At 43.0% G+C, this 15,632-nt stretch overlaps 1 protein-coding gene across 4 annotated transcripts in view; it reads left to right on the top strand.

The window, feature by feature from the left end:
• LDB2 (LIM domain binding 2) overlaps positions 1 to 15,632 on the top strand; it is a 473,762-nt gene that overhangs the window by 435,305 nt on the left and 22,825 nt on the right. The gene's annotated exons all lie outside the window — the stretch shown is intronic.

Genomic DNA, 15,632 nt, shown 5'->3' on the forward strand with positions numbered 1-15,632 from the left:
TGAGTAAGGATAGTGTTGATGTGTTGTGAGGTCGTTAACCATTGTTATAGGGCAACACATGTACTAACGGTTAAATGAGGAACTATTTTGTTCTGTAAGCCTTCATCTAAAGTGAGAATAGCAGCAGAATTGGAAGCGCGTAGTTGATGTCACTGAACTGTGCAAGTAGAAATTTTTGAAATGGTGTATCTTTGGCTATGTATATTTTCACCAAAAAAAAAGATGGAGAAGGGAGAGAGTTGACATGTTGTGGGGTTGTTAACCAATGTCATAAAACAATATGTGTAGTACTGTTTCATGAGAAACTATTTGTTCTGTAAACCTTCACCTGAAGTACAATTAAAAAAAAAAATTTTGGGGGGGAGACACAATTCAATCCATAACACCAAGAAACATCCAGGGTTACCAGAAGCTGGAGGAGAGACAAGGAAGGATCTTCTCCTAGAAAGGGCAGAGAAAGAACATACCAATACCCCTGAATTTGGATTCCTAGCCTCCAGAACTGTGAGAGAATAAATTTCTCTTCTCTAAAGTCACCCACTTTGTGGTATTTTGTCATGGCAACCCTAGGAAACTAAGATACCAAAGCATAAGCATCCTAAGAGAAGCACCACCTTCTCTTGGCAGTGGTGAAAGCCCTCTGGGCATTGGACCAGCAGCCTGCTCACATGGGTACATGACGGCAGCCTAGGAAAGCAACCTGCCTGGGTGAATCACAGGCAGCTTGGGAAGCCACAAACATCAGATGCCCTTTAGAGCCGTTCTATCACCATGGTCAGGTCCAGTGAGGGAGCGAAAAGGTTGATGCTTGTTATTTCTGCTCCTGGTGAAGTAACAGTTAAGTGCTCCTCTGCTAACTAAAAGGTTCGAACCCATCCAGTGGCTCTGTGGGAGAAAGACCCAGCGATCTGCTTCTGTAAACATTATAACCAAGAAAACTCTATGGGGCATTTCTACTCTGTCACACGGGGTTACTATGAGTGGGAATCGACTTGATGGCACCACCAACAACGCATAAACAAAGCCAGTGGGCATCTGTCTTAGTTTGCTAGTGCTGTTGTAAAAGAAATACCACAAATGGGTGGTTTTAAGGAACAGAAATTTATTTTCTCACAGTTCAGGAAACTGGAAGTCTAAATTCAGGGCATCAGCTCTAGGGGAAGGCTATCGCTCTGTGGGCTCTAGGGGAAAATCCTTGTCTCAGCTTCTCTAGCATTCTTCTGGGGTTCCTTGGCTTTTTGTGATCTCCACATGACATCTATCTTTCCCTGACTTGTGCTTGCTATTTTCTGTGTCTAATCTGCTGGTTTTTTATATTTTAAAAGTAATTAGGTTTAAGACATGCCCTACACTGATAGGGCCCATTAATATGGCAAAGAAAATCCTATTCCCAAATGGAATTACATCCACCCATATGGGGTTGAGGATTCCAACACCTACTGTATTTGGAGGGGACACAATTCAATACACACCAGCATCCTCCGTATCCACCACACTTCTCCAGGTGTCATAGGAAACAGACGTAGAGGCTGGGGAGAGAGCATGCTGTTCTCTAGTGGCTAATGTGAGGAGCCTTGGTGGTGCAATGGTTAAGTGCTAGGCTGCTAACTGGAAGTCTGGTGGTTCGAACCCACCCAGCAGCTCCACAGGCAAAGAGACCTGACTGTCTGCTCCCGTAAAGATTACAGCCTAGGAAACCCTATGGGGGAAGTTCTTCTCTGTCACGTAGGGTAGTTCTGAGTCAGAATTGACTCAGTAGCACACAACAACAGAGACTGATGTGCAAGCAACCTTTTGTAGCCTGGTGCTGTTTCCAACTCTTCATTCGCTTAGCATTCTTGGGATTGGGTTTTCATGCTGTTCTGTTTAACATGCCTTTGCACAGGCCCCTTTGGTGCCTGTTCCCAAGTACATTTCCCAAGGCTCAGAGATCAGGTATATAATAAAATACCAGAGCTCTGGTGGGGCAATGGTGAAGTGCTTGGCTGATAACCAGAAGGTTGATAGTTTGAACCCACCAACTGCTCCACAAGAGATAAGACAGGGCAATCTGCTCCTGTAAAGCTCTACAGCCAAGGAAGGCCATTCTACTCTGTCCTATAGGGTCGCTATGAGTCAGAATCAACTTGACAGCACACAACAGCAGATTCTGGTACAGGAGCAGCCATAATGGGTGTTCTGAGCTGAAAGATCTCAAGATAAACGGAAGTGTCAGGAAGGTCTTTAGGAGGGAAAATGGATAGCAAGGGGGATACCCTACAGAAGGTTCTCTTGAGTCTGTCTTAATCCATTCTTGGCCCTACCATTCTCCTTGTTGGGATCTCAGCTGAATTGTGCTCTTCTGAATTCAAGTTGGAAAATTAAAATAGCAATTCCATACGATTTTTCATCTATCAAATTTGCAAAGTTTTTTTTTTTTTTAATTGATAATACATAGTGTTTGTAAAGATTCAGGAAAACCCTTTTAAGCTGCTTGAGGGATATAAATTAGCACAACTGTATGTTTCAATTTTCTTCCATTACTCATGACCTTCATAGGCCTTTAGGAAAACCATCAGTGTGAAAATGTGCATTTCCAGTACTAAAAAAAAAAAAAAACCCATTGCCATTGAGTCGATTCCAACTGATAGCAACCCTATAAGACAGAGTAGAACTGCCCCACAGGGTTTTCAAGGAGTGGCTAGTGGATTCGAACTGCCGACCTTTTGGTTAGCAGCCAAACAAATGCTTAACTACTGCGCCACCAGGGCCCCTTTCCAGTGCTAGAGCTGAGAATTCCTGGAAAGCCAGACTGGGGTGTTCAAGGAAGGGGGCTGGGGAATTGTGGAGCAAGTCCCTTTGGGGTAAGACTCGCTTTTAAGACATTAAGGCACACCTTTTCATACTAGTTCAGAACATAAAAGTATCATGATATACTGTGGGTTTTAAGATGGAGACTAAGGTAGAATAGGCACTTTGAGGACATTAATCATATTTGGTCACACACAAAATGTGGCAGCACAGCCAAATTCACTCAAGCTTGGGCTTTAAAGTGAGTGTCATCCCTGCAGGTGCAGTGGATGGAGCATTGGTTGTCATTTAGTGGCCACCAGAGACACATGGACTGTGCATGGCGCAGCACTTCTGCAAGTGTCTGCCGCACCCGAGTTTATGATCCTTTACCTTGAAAGCTAAAATGAAGCATGACGCTTGACACAAAGTCCACGCTGGCGTAATTAATAATGCAGAGTCCTTGCGTGCTGTGTGGTATGAATTATGTTGCTAATTATATTGTTATGAATGTGGTTTAGAGTATTATTAATGCAGGAAATATCAATTCTTAAAAGCTTCATTGGCACTGAGATTTTTGCTCCAACAGGCATGAGCCTGCCTGTAAGCATTAAACACTCTCTTGCTTTACAGACATTAGTCTGTATTTCCTTTGAATATATTTAATTAAAAACGTCAACTTCCCCGTAATTGCTGTTTTCATGTAACCCCAAAATGGAATTTTATTGGAGGGCAAAGTCTTTTATATAAGCGCCCATCTGGTCAGCCAGGGTAATGATCCCTTGGACAAGGCACTGGTGATACTAGGGAGATGATGAAAGAGGCTGGCCTTCTCTATAAGAGTCTTGCTCTCCTGGGAAAAGTTTCAGCTTTGTGTACAGGCATAAAATAATATTCATTGTCAAAAGGAGGGGAATGTTATGTTGTTGTTAGCTGCTGTCAAGTCAGCCCCTGATTCATGGCAACCGCATGCACAAGGAGACTGGACCAATGTGATCCATAGGGTTTTCATTGGCTGATTTTGGGAAGCAGACCACCAGGCCTTTCTTCCTAGTTCATCTTAGTCTGGAAGCTCTGTTGAAACCTGTTCAGCATCATAGCGACACAAAAGCATCCACTGACAGACGTAGTGGCTGCACATGAGGTGCATTGGCCGGGAATTGAACCCAGGTCTTCCTCACGGAGAGCAAGAATTCTACCACTGAACCTCCACTGCCCTCCATAGAGGATGTAATTTAATTGTGTCATTTATTGTCATCTTTTCAGAACCCACTTCTGAGAACCCATCTCAAACCATTTGGAAGCCTAATGGCCTCAGCTCTGTAGTTTACTATTTCTTGTACGTGCAAGTACTTTCATGCATGTGATTTTGCCTTGTCTCCTCAGATCTATAAGATAGCTGTTGTTATTCCCATTTTTGCAGGTATGAGTGCTTTTTTAAAATAGTTGTTTTTTTTTTTTTTAGAGCAGATTTAAGTTTAAATGAAAATTGTACAGAAAGTGCAGAGTTCCTATATATCCACTTCCCCCTGCACATTATTTGTCCTATTAACTTGTTGCATTTCTTACAATCATCACATTTGTTACAACTGATGAACCCATATTGATACATTAATTAAAGTCCCTAGTTTACATTAGGGTTCACCCTTTGTGTTGTACAGTCCTATGGATTTTGACAAATGCATTGTCATGTGTCCACCATTACCATATCAAACAGAACAGTTTCACTGTCCTTAAAATATCCTGTGCTCCACCAACTCATTCTTTTTTTAACTTCAGAAATGGTGTGTTGGGTGGGGGCACTGTGTTGTACAACTTAAATACAGACTCTTGTTTAAACCTCACAACAATCTGAGACTAGATACTGTTACCTGATCTTGATAACACGGAGACTTAAGGAGTTTAAGCCTCATCCAGGGTCACATGGAACCCTGGTGGTGCCATGGTTAAGAGCTAAGGCTGCTAATCAAAAGGTTGGCAGTTTGAATCTACCAGCTGCTCCTTGGAAACCCTATGAGGCAGTCCTACTCTGTCCTATAGGGTCGCTATGAGTTGGAATCGACTTGATGGCAACAGTACAGGGTCACATAGTTGATAGGGCTCAGCTGGGACTTGAACCTGAGTCCGACTCCAAAGTCCAGGCCCTTTCCTGGCTGCCTTCTGGCTCAGGTTATGACTTTTCCATCTAGGATGACCAGCAATTCTGTTTGAATGGGACTAAGAGGTTTCCCAGGAAATGGGACTTTCAGTTTTAAAATCTGGGACAATCCCAGGCAAACCAGGTGAGTTGGTCACTAGCTCCATCCTGTTGTTCCTACTTTATTCTACCTTCCCAGTTGACTAAGATCATGAGTTTATCCCAGTGAGGGGAATGGAGTTTATTGACTGGTTCTCTCCCTAGAAAGTGGTTGACATCCAGTGACAGTCAAACTGACACATAGAGAGAGCTAGGAGAGAACTTCCTTGAAATAAATATGACCCAGGAAGTCACACTAAATGGCCCACCAATCAGTTACCACAAGATGGTAATCCCACTATTGGGAAGATTTCCTCCAGCATCTGGTTTAGGGAAATGTGTTCATTGTTGTGCAGTTCAAGGTGCCATCAAGACAAATAAACAGACGTGGTCTACTAGGGTGACAGGAGGGGGAAATGCAATGTTTACCAAATAAATGCTCACCTCCCCAAATAATCCTCAGCTGATTTAAGAAGCCCTCAGTGAACATACCTAAGAATACCAGGCTGAGAGATTTTACTAATAAAGTTGAAAATACGCTAATATTAATATAGCTGGCTCTGAAGAACAGGAAATAAATGCCTAGAAGTTTGTCAGCTTATTAATCATTCCTTTGTAAGTGGTGTTTTTGCATTCGTTGCTGCAACATCTAACCACAGTTCATTGGCTAAAGGCCAGGCTAGCTTTGCATTGGCATATTACCATGCACTGTGGCTCTATGCTTCTTGTCCATTTATTAATGCTGCAGACTTCCTACCATTCAGTCTAAAAATAGCACGAGTTCTGTGAAAAACACAGCATTTGTGCTTTAGTCAGAGAACAGAAACATGGAGCTGTGTATGCGTGTGTGTGCGCGCTCACTCGTGCATGCGCATGTACCTGGAGAAAACATTGCGGTGCCTGAAATCAATACTTTGTTATGTTACTGAAAATTTATTTTTTTAAACAGGAAAGTGAGGAGAAAAGGGTAAAGAGAGAGGTGACTTCTTTTTTTTTTTGTAAAATTCTAACTCTGCATAATTTCTCTTCATTTTTAGTGCACAAAGTGATCATGCTAAGCTAGAATGAAACCTCAGAAACAGGCTTTTAATAGAAGGCTTTCTTCCAAAATGAAGACTGTGGTGCACTCATCTTAGATGCTATTTGGTTTTCTCCCACGAGTTTGCCCTGCAAAGTGTTCGTGGAAAAACTGTTGGTTGGCACAGTTCCTTGTATGATGCCGTGTAAAATTATACTCTTTGGGTGCTTTTGGACAGAACATTCCTAGGTAAAAATTGTTCCAATAGGATGATTTTCCTAAACTGTGTTCCTGGTTTGAATATGTCTGTCTATCTACTTGGCCATGTTGGCACTTAAGTGTGAATGATACAGTGACAATTTTTCTAAGCCCCGATTTATTTTGAACCCAGAAAAACTTGAACAAGAAAAAATAGTGTGTGAGAAGCTGTCAGAACCTGAGGGAGCTGCCAAGGGCACAGGTGAAGAACGATAAGGGTTGCATTTCATCGTCAAAATGAAGAGCAGCGAGCGTGATAAGGTCTCAATGTTGCACAAATAGAAAAAACGAGCGGTTTGCATATCAGACATATCAGGTGTCAGGATTTGACTCAGAACTCCTGAATAATGTGCTGTTTGCCTGTTGGAGAAATTAAGAGGAAGGAAATGTCATTCTGCAACTTCACACGTGATAGCGAAGAGAGATGGTAGGTGGGGACATCGTCGCTTCCTAGGCTTCCGAAAGATACTAATGGGAGCAAGGGTTACAGGGAGGTAACGGAGGGACTGTGGCAGCCAAAGCTGGCCTGAATAAAGAGAGTTTGACTGAATGCTTTCTAATCACCCTCAATTTCAAAACTATGTGCCAGAGGAAAAGATAATTTTGTAATAGTAGTTCTTGTTGTGTGCCATCAAGTGGATTCTGATTCATAGCGGCCCAATGTGACAGAGTAGAACTGCCCCCATAGGGTTTCTTAGACTGTAATCTTTACGGGAGCAGATCACCAGGTCTTTCTCCCACGGAGGCACTGGTAGATTGGAACTTCTGACCTTTTGTTAGCAGCTAAGCGTTTAATCATTGCACTGCCAGAGCTCCTTTGCAATAGTAGAGGGTAATGGAAAGAATATGGGCTTTGGAATGATTCATTCTTTCAATAGAAGTTTAAGATGCACTAGGAAGAAAGGTCTAGCAATCTACTGCCAAAAATCAGCCAATGAAAACCCTATGGAGCACAATGATCCAATCTGCAACCCATCCTGGGGGCAGTGGAGGACCAGGCAGCATTTCGTTCCATTGTGCATGGGGTTGCCATGAGTTGGGGGCCAACTCAACAGCAGCTAACAACAATACCAACTATTTACTGAGCACCTTTCTGGATGTGGGGTCAAAAGGAGGAATGCCTGCAAAGAACATAGAAATTCCATTACTTCCTAGCTATAGGTCTGTGGACAGATCACTTAACGTTATTAAAGCCTTTGAAAATGGGGATAATAATGCCTAACCTATAAGGTGGTTGTGAAGATAAAATGAGATACTTTGTGAATGGTGTGCCACTTAAATTCTTTAAGCCTTAGATTGCTCCCCCCAAAAATGAAAATAATAATGCCTAACTCATAGAGCTATTGTGATGTTTAAATGGGGTGACAGAGCAGCTCCCCAAAATAAGAGATAGCATTTTTATGATTACTTGTGTTAGCTTACATTAATAAAATCAAGAAAGAACAAACATCAAGAGAATTTCCGTAAGGATAAATGGGAACTTGTAATTTTGGGAAGGTTCTCTGGGCCTTCAAAGCAACTCTTGATCATGCAAAAAGAAGTGTACCCATGGATTGAGGAGGGAATGGGCTATATTTTGACCCTGGTTTCATCTGTGTTCATACCAAATGAATCTGCCTTTTAAGCCAGGATTTAGGGCAGGAGAGTTTACCTTGGATGATGAGAGACATGGAGATGAACTATTGGGGAACATACCTTCTGAACCATTGCCACTGAGTCGATTCTGACTCATAGCAACCCTATAGGACTGAGTAGAACTGACCATAGGGCTTCCTAGACTGTAATTTTTACGGGAGCAGATCACCAGGTCTTTTTTCCCATGGAGCGGCTGGTGGGTTCCAACCGCCAATCTTTCAGTTAGCAGCCGAGCACTTAACCACTACGCCACCAGGGCTCCTTACACACTTCCATGAGAGAGCTAACTGAGATTTGCCCACACATAACAGCATTGTCAAACAGAAAGTCCTGAATGCCACAGGAGTTACCAGTTGCAAAAATGTTCCCAAGAATTAGCTAAGAGGACTGAGACTGGACCTGCTTGAAAGTGTATGTCCAACTTAGAAAGGGGAAAACCTGACCAAGGGGCACAATGTGATGGAAAGGGAAGGACTAGGGGCCAGGAACAAAAAGACCATGATTCCAGGGCTGACCCAATGCAGCAGTGTGCAAGCAGGCTGAGTCTCTCCAACTCCATGGGCTTCAGTCTCCACTGCTGGAAAATGTGCAAGAGCATTCTAGGTTTCAAATTTCTATAATTTTAGGAGTCTTGTGATATCTTTTCATTGGTTTATAAATATTTTGGGAATCTGAGACTCCATCCAAATGCAGTAGCTTAGAGTGACTTTGTGGTCACGTTTGCCTGCCTTTCTCGCTGGAAGCACCTAGGTGATTTCTGCCAACTAGACCAGTCATTTCCAAAAGAAGATGCTCATCCCTAACCCCTCGCTGGTCCCAGAGAGTTTGAGGAACTCATTCTTCCTCACATGTAGGGATTCAATGCCAGAAGAAGACAGGGTCATGCAAATGTCAACCATAAAAACTCTTGCACACACACACACACCACATACACTCAAACACATGCTCACATGCACACTCATACTCACATAAACACCCATGCACACTTACTCAACACTCACACACTGCTCATATGTATACACTCATACACTCATTGACACATGTGTGTGCCCACACATACACACTCACACACACAACATTTACATGTACACATGCACACACACCCCAATTTCCTGAAATCTCAGCATATTGGGTCAGTCTAATGGCTAGAACAGAAGCAGATTTCCAAGCATCATATACAGATCTATGGTGAAGGGCATGCGAACAAGGATGCTAGCAAAGCACAGAAAACTAAAGGAAAACGAAGGAGGGACAAATGGAGAGGAAAACAAGGAAGGGTAGCTGCCAACATGAGTAACTGTAGGTGGATGGAGGAAAAATAAAAAAGAACTACAATCTGTGATCCTCTTGAGGCTTTTAATACTCTCTGTGGGAAAATAAGCATAATGAAATTAGAAGTAATGCATATTCAAGCTTTCAAGTAATCCCCAGAGAAAGAACCGCAAAGAGGCAGGATTCTGCTGAGGATGTAGGAACATGGACCCACTGTACCTGTGGCCAGACGTTGCCAGTCCTTTCATGCTGAAATATCTGCAGTTGGGACTCAGAGGGAATTTCCCTCATTCATTCATTCAACATTCATTTGTTGGTGTTTCTTTTTTTTTTTACTTGCCTATGAAGTGCAGATTTCTGATGAGATAAAGGTAAATGACTCTCCTTGCCACCAGGATCCCAGCCTCACCAGGAAAGGAAATGTATATTCAGCTCATTATAATATAGCATGATAGAGATATGTTCACAAGCACGGGCATGAAAATTAAGAGGGAGATAACTTTCTCGAACTGGGGGCTAAGGTCAAGAAGGTTTAAGCTAAGCAGATCCTGGAAGCTGTGTGACCTTAGAAAAGGTACCCAGTCTCTCTGGCCTGCGTTTCCTCATCTATAGATGTGTATAGTTAATAGCACTGCAGAATGAAGTGAGAAAACCCATGTGAGGTACTGTTATAGTTATCCAGTGCTACTATAACAGAAATACCACAAGTGGGAGGCTTTAACAAACAGAAATTTATTTTTGAACAGGTTAGGAGACTAGAAGTCAGAATTCAGGATGCTGGCTCTAGGGGAAGGCTCTCTTTCTCTGCCGGCTCTGGGGGAAGGTCCCTTGTTTCCTTTCAGCGTCTATTCCTAGGTTCCTTGTCGATCATATGGCTTGTATCTTCCCCATCTCTGCTTGCTTACTTAATGCTTTCATACACATTGGGACAGAATGTGCCCACAAACATTTGTGGGTTCTCAGGTTTTTTGGGAAGCTGCTTCCTACTTATAGTGCATGCTGCCACAAGGTGGGGGCCTTTATTACCGTTTAAAACTGAAGAAATTGGTGTGTGCAGCAAATTACTGTTTTTACAGGATATTGTATGAGGTGTCTGCATTTTTAGTAGGAAAAATAGAAATTTTGAAAATGTTTATTTGGGACACATATGTCCCAGTAGACTCTAGGGGGAGGGGACTCTGGGAGTATAATTAGTGGGACACTGTATGTCCCACTGGAGTCTGAAGGTAAGTTAGTGGGAGGGGGCAAGAAAAAAAAATACTACCTACCAAAAATTCAGGACACTTAATGATTCAGCATGCTTCCATTAATGAAAGCACGTGGTATCAACAAAAAATTCAAAGTGGAAAATAATTGGGATATGAAAGAGTTAATCTGCTCTTTTATTTATCTCAAAAGAGACTGGCTTAAGACATGCCCTACACTGATATTGCTTCATTCACATAACAAAGAAAACCCATTCCCAAATGGGATTAAACCACAGGTACAGGGGATGGGATTTAAAACACGTATTTTGTTGTTGTTGTTGTTAGGTGCCCTTGAGTCAGTTCCGACTCATAGTGACCCTGTGTACAACAGAACAAAACAGTGCCGTGTCCTGCACCATCCTCATAATCACTGTTATGCTTGAGCCCACTGTTGCAGCCACTGTGTCAATCCGTCTCATTGAGGGTCTTCCACTTTTTTGCTGACCCTCTACTTTACCAAGCATGATGTCCTTTTCCAGGGATTGGTCCCTCCTGATAACATATTTTGGGGTGACACAGTTAAATCTATAGCAGGTACCAATCCCAGGGCCCAGTACCCAGTAAACACTCATCAAGTGCTAGTCATGATTAATGAGTGTCTTAGTATCCTGGGGATGCCATAATAAAATACAAGCTGGTGGCTTAGAGGAAGAGAAATGTATTGTCTCACAGCTCCGGAGGCTACAAGTCCAAATCAGGGTGTTGGCCATGCTGATTCCATCTGAGAGCTCTGAGAGACAAACTGTTCCATGCTCTCTCCCAGCTTCTGGTGGCTCCAGGCGTTGTGCGGCTTCAGCTGCAGCATCCCGTAGCATCCTTCCTCTGTGTCTGTCTCTGTGTCTCTTCTCTTATAAAAGGACACCAACAATATGGGATTAGGACCCACTGTACTCCAGTATGACCTCATGTTAACCTAACTGATAACATCTTCCAAACAGGGTCACATTTACAGGTACAGGGGTCAGAACTTCAACATATCTTTCTGGAGGACACAATTCAATCCATAACAATGGTAATGACTGATTTATTAGCAAGATTCTAAAAGAGTTTTATAACAATGGTTTTCTTCCTCCCTGCAACTTTTTCCTGAAAACCTGGATGTGTTTGAAGAGATGAAATATGGCTTCCTCCAATCTTGGTTTAGACTCTGCTGCTCTGAATTTAACAGCATCGACAGTAGTCATGACACTCTCCCGAGTTCCCTAACACCTGAGTTCCAGAATAAAAGTTGGCTCTGTAAATAATCTCTTTGCCTTCATGATGTCACCAGGCATAAGTTCTTCTCCCCTGCCCTTCACAGATCACCTCGCTGCCTTCAGATGTCTCCACATGAACACTTTCACCTCTTCAAATCCTCTCCTCTCCCACTGTGCACCTCCCTACTCCTTTATGGTTCTGAGGGGGCAAATGTTCCTTGAGGATGGCACACTGCAACTTCTACCAACTAAGAGGACTTCTGCCTTCCCAGCACATGTGTGCTTTCTTCAACAAAACTGGTTGGATACCTACTCTGTGCCAGTCCAGAGAAACCCAGAAGTGGATAAGTCACTGTCCTCAAGTTGTTCTGTCAGTACCATTCCTTTCTCAGGAGACCCCAGACATTGGCACTCTTCTGCTCAAAATCTGCCAGTGTCTTCCCATCTCTCTCAGACCAAAGGCTGAAGTCCTCAGTATGGCTTCATGATCCAGTTTCTCACGACCTGTCTGAACTCATCTTCATATTACTGTTTGTCTCATTCTCTCCATTCCACCAAACTGCTCCCCTAGACATTTCTCAAAGCTCCCAGAACTTTATCCTTTCTGCTTCCTCTGCTCAGAATGTATGGAACGTTTTCCCCCAAATATCTCACTTCCTAAACTCCTCTGAAATTAGCATTGCCAGATTAAGTCCATGGTGCCTAGTCGAATTTCAATTTCAGGTAAACAACGAATAAGCGTGGGACATGGGACATGTGTGATGAGAATGTTCTCAAATTGATTATGGTGATGGTCACACATATCTGTGACTATATTAAATCATTGAATTGTATACTTTGAATGAATTATATGGTATATATTAGGACCCACTGTACTAATTATATCTCAATAAAGCTATCTAAAAATTATTTATTTATGATTTATTTATCTGAAATTCAAATGTAACTGGACACCCTGTATTTTAATTTGTTAAGTATGAAACCTTATCAGAGATCTTTATTCAAAAGTCAAGACTGTATCAGTCTTCTACTACTGTTGTAATAAATTGCCCAAACTTAGTGGCTTAAAACAACACAAATTCATTATCTTCCAGTAGATCAGATGTCTGGCACAGATCTAGCTCACTAGGCTAAAATCAAGATGTTGGCAGGGCCACATTTCTTTCTGGAGGCTCTAGAGGATCTGTTTCCTGGACTTTCCCAGCTTCTAGGGGCCACCCATTTTCTTTCGTTCATGGTTCCCTTCCTCCATCTTGAAAGCCAGCAATACCAAGCCAAGTTCTTCTCACGTTGCCGTCTTTCTGACTCTCTCTTCTGATTCCCTCTTCCACTTTTAAGAACCCTTGTGATTATACTGGGTACACCTGGATAATCCAGGGTAATCTCCCCGTCTCAAGGTCAGCAGCATAACAACGTTAATTCCATCTGCAACCTTAATTTCCTTTGCCAAGTAACCCAACATATTCACAGATTCCAGGGAATGCAACGTGGACATCTTTGGGGGTAGGGTCAGTATTCTTCCTGCCACAGCAAATTTAGCCAATGTATCCCAACTCCCAGCTCTCAATTCCAACAATTTATATCTGCCTTCCCTGCTTTCTTTTTCTCCTTGGTACTTACCACTATTTAACATGTTATGTCTTGTAGTTATTAATTTGCTATCTGTATCCTTCACTAGAATGTAGTTCCATAACAGCAGTATTTTTTTTTTCTGTTGACAGTATCCCCAGAACCTAAAACAAATATTGGGCACATAGTATGCATTCAATAAATATGCATTGAATGAGTGAATGAATGAACTCTGGTCTCTGCCAGTCCCATTTTCATAAAATGCTGTCATCACCAACAGGAATCCTGCTTTTCCCCAATTGCACAATTATCCCTCGGAGGTGAAATGGCTGCTGATACAAGACTCCACAGGCATGCAATGATCAGGGCGGCTGGGGAGCAATTGAGCAGCTGAGCGCTACATTATTGAGAAATCACTTTTCTCCTTTGTGCCAGAGCGGAGCTGGAGGGCCATTGCCTTGCACAAGCTTCCAAGAAGGCAGGCAGGCAGGCAGGCATTCCAAATGCAGGCACAATCTGAGTGCCCATTTCCAAGAGAGAGAAGCCCAGATTTCCACACTGACCAGCAGCCCAGAAGTCCTTCCACACAGCAGCTGTAGGGACGCTGCCCTAGAACGCCTTGTCTGTAACAGTCTTGTGGGTATTTACACCAAGGCAAGAGGAAGATGTAACACTCAGTTAATGTTCAGCAGGTATTATAACTGCATGAACAAGAGAGCCATGTTCCTTGGAAACTGTTGCTGACAGCTCCCAAAGACCATATCCAAATTCCCTTACTCGCAGTATTAAGATTATAAGGACCCATTTGTAAATGTTAATGTTTAAACATACCTCACTGCAAATACACAGGCTGCTAGTTGACTGGGGAAAATAACCAACGTACTACAATAGCTACCTATTTCTAGCAAGAAACAGCATGAGCGAGCTTAAACACTCCCTCTGCTGTGATCAAGAACGCTCAACTTGGGGGTCAGTAACCATTGCTGGAGACTCTAAGCAGTCAGTTTACCTTTTGGGATAAGAGTCCCCCAAACATCAAAATGCTAATGGTTTTCTCATGCTCAGGAAACATGGAGAAAGAAATATAGTGTAACATTTACCGTATTTGAGTTTAGTCTTCCTCCTAATGGCATTTGCCGAGGGCTCATCCTGCACAGAATGTTTTTGTCTTCATCTTTTGCATCTTCCAGCTCTTCCATGAGGCAGAGACTCAGGCCTTGACTCATCTGACCCTGCCTTCTCCCTGTACCTCACGCTAGCCAGCCCCTCTCTGGCTCTCGCTAATCCCGTTAGATGGCGGTTTCCAGCACCATGTTCGCTCTGGCATTCACACATGTGTTCCCTCTGCCTGCAAGGCCATCTCAACCTCTGCCCTGGTCGTCTTCTCTTTCACCTGAATCACTCCTAATTCATTTTCTAGATGTCAACTTAACTATCAGTTACTGCTGGCAGTCTTTCCTGACACCTCTCTATATACGCTTTGCCCTTCTTATTTATAGTAGAGATGCCCACATGGAATTCTTGTTTACCACCTGCTTCCCCCTCTAGGGAGTCCTGGGTGGCATACACAGCTAAGCGCTGGATGTCATGGATTGAATTGTGTCCCCCAAAAATATCTGTCAACTTAGCTAGGTCATGATTCCCAGTATTGTACAATTGTGTACCATTTTGCAATCTGATGTGATTTTCTTATGTGTTGTAAATTCAGTCGCTACAATCTAATAAGATGGATTAGCGGCAGTTATACTGATGAAGTATACAAGATTGGATAGTGTCTTAAGCCAGTCTCTTTTGAGATATAAAAGAAAGAAGCAAGCAGAGACACATAGGAACCTCATACCACCAAGAAAGCAGTGCCGGCCGTAGAGCGCGTCCTTTGGACCTGAGGTTCCTGTGCAGAGAAGCCCCCAGACCATAGGAAGATGGATGACACGGACCTTCCTCCAGAGCCAACGGAGAAAACATTCCCCTGGAGCTGATGCTCTGAATTTGGACTTGTAGCCTACTGGACTGTGAGAGAATAAACTTCTCCTTGCTAAAGCCATTCACTTGTGGTATTTCTATTATAGCAGCACTAGATGACTAAGACAGTGGGCTACTAACCAAAAGGTTGGCTGTTTGAACCCACCCAGAGGCAACTTGGAAGAAAGGCCTGGCAATCTGCTTCTGAAAGGTAATGGCCATGAAAACCCCATAGAGCATAGTTGTACTCTGACACACCCACAGGGTCACCATGGGTCGGAATCCACTCTGCAGCAACTGGTTTGGTTTTGGTTTTCCCCTTCTAGACGGTAAATTTCAGGGGAAGGAGGCTGTGTCTGCCATGGTCCCCATAGCGTTCCTGATGTCCCTCACCTCTCTGAGCACATACAAGGCCCTTGATAAATAGTTTGTGCCACATGCTTCAACCATTTGCCCCCCAGTACTGCAAT

The sequence above is a fragment of the Trichechus manatus genome, unplaced genomic scaffold (assembly GCF_000243295.1).
Source record: "Trichechus manatus latirostris isolate Lorelei unplaced genomic scaffold, TriManLat1.0 scaffold00034, whole genome shotgun sequence".
NCBI lineage: Eukaryota > Metazoa > Chordata > Mammalia > Sirenia > Trichechidae > Trichechus > Trichechus manatus.